Here is a 2191-nt window from a genome sequence, read left to right on the forward strand (position 1 = left end):
CTGTTTCCCCATCTATTTGCCATGAAGTGATGGGACCAGATGCCATGATCTTCGTTTTCTGAATGTTGAGCTTTAAGCCAACTCTTTCACTCTCCTCTTTCACTCTCATCAAGAGGCTTTCCTCTTCACTTTCTGCCATAAGGGTGGTGTCATCTGCATATCTGAGGTTATTGATATTCCTCCCAGCAATCTTGATTCCAGCTTGTGCTTCTTCCAGCCCCGTGTTTCTCATGATGTACTCTGCATATCAGTTAAATAAGCAGGGTGACAATATACAGCCTTGATGTACTCCTTTTGCTATTTGGAACCAGTCTGTTGTTCCATGTCCAGTTCTAACTGTTGCTTCCTGAGCTGCATACAGGTTTCTCAAGAGGCAGGTCAGGTGGTCTGGTATTCCCATCTCTTGAAGAATTTTCCACAGTGTCTTGTGATCCACACAGTCAAAGGCTTTGGCATAGTCAATAAAGCAGAAATAGATGTTTTTCTGGAACTCTCTTGCTTTTTCCATGATCCAGCGGATGTTGGCAATTTGATCCCTGGTTTCTCTGCCTTTTCTAAAACCAGATTGAACATCTGGAAGTTCATGGTTCATGCATTGCTGAAGCCTGGCTTGGAGAATTTTGAGCACTACTTTACTAGCGTGTGAGATGAGTGCAATTGTGTGGTAGTTTGAGCATTCTTTGGCATTGCCTTTCTTTGGGATTGGAATGAAAACTGACCTTTTCCAGTCCTGTCAAGGTGAAGGCAAATAGGGGCTGTGAGGATTGGTATAGAGGTATAGTAAAGAAAGCATCTTTGGGGTCCAATACCATGAAATAGGGTGTGTCAGAGGGAATATGGGAGAGAAGGGTGAAGGGATTAGTGACCACAGGGTGTACGGGTATTATGGCCTCATTGACCTTGTGAAGATCTTGGACTAAATGTCAGGAGTGGGGTCTCTTTTTGACTGCCAGTATGGGAGTATTATGAGGAGAACAGATAGGCCGCAAAAGGCTTGCTTTGAGCAGTTGGGAGATTATTCGTTTAAGTCCTTGTTGGGATTCTGTGGTCAGGGTATATTGAGTTTGGGTTATTATTTGAGAGGGATTTTTAAGAAAGACCTGAATGGAGGAATGGTGTCTGGCTGTTGATGGGGCTTCAGTGTCCCAGACCTGAGGATCTATCTGGGGAAGTTCAGGGGGTAGGTTTTGGGAGTGAGGGCTGGCCAAGGGTTTGGGTGCCATTTGGATGTAAAGAATTGATATGGGAGGTTTATAGAAATTTGTAGCTTAGTCAGAAGATCATGTCCTATCAATGTCATTGGGCATTGAGGAACTATTATAAAAGAATGTGTTAATGTTGTCTTATCAAAGGAACAAAGGAGAGGACGGTTTATGGTAATAAAGACCCCCAATTTGGATAACGGATCTCTCTCTCTAGGAATGCCATTGGGCACTTCAGCATTATGAGGAATGAGTGTATGAGGGCCAATTTTCCAAATTGACAGAGTAATGGAGGCCTGATTTTTGGCCTTAAGGGAACTCCAGAGACCCCCCGATAGTGAGTTCTGAGTCCTGAGTTGGGCCAGAGTAGGAAGTTAAGAGAGAGAAAGCCGCTCCAGTGTCTACTATAAAGGAGGTCTTTTTTCCGGCTACTACCCCGTCTACCCTAAGTTCCGAGCTTGTGTCCGGAACACAGTCCTGGGGGCTGGAACCGGCCCCATTGTTGGAATAACTCACAGCGTTGGGTTGGGGTGAAGTGGGGATCTCTCCAGGGTGCCAGGTTGTCCCTGTGGACACTCCACTCTCCAGGTCTGGGAGGTGGAGACCTCCCTAGGCATGTCAGGGCATCTCTGGGGACAGTCCACCTTCCAGTGGCCCCGCTGACCCCAGGCTGGGCATGCTTTTGTGGGGGGCCACGGGTTAGGACATGTCTTTGTCCAGTGTCCTGACTGGTTGCATCAGAAGCAGGGCCCGGGGATGGGGGGCTCTTAAGTTTCAGTCTGGGATGACTTGGGCTGGGCTGATCTTAATTGCTGCCGCCAAAAAGGCATATTTAGCTTTTCTCTCATGGTCTTTTTCTCTTAGCCTCTTCCTCTCTATTATTGAATACCTTGAAGGCTATTTCTAGAAGGTCTCTTTGGGTGAGGGGGGGTGGTCTTAGGGCCCTTCTCTAACTGGCATAGTTTTCAGTGAATATCCGGGGCTGACTG

This window comes from Bison bison, unplaced genomic scaffold, assembly GCF_000754665.1.
Source record: "Bison bison bison isolate TAMUID 2011002044 unplaced genomic scaffold, Bison_UMD1.0 scf7180017864344, whole genome shotgun sequence".
NCBI classification, from domain to species: Eukaryota; Metazoa; Chordata; class Mammalia; order Artiodactyla; family Bovidae; genus Bison; species Bison bison.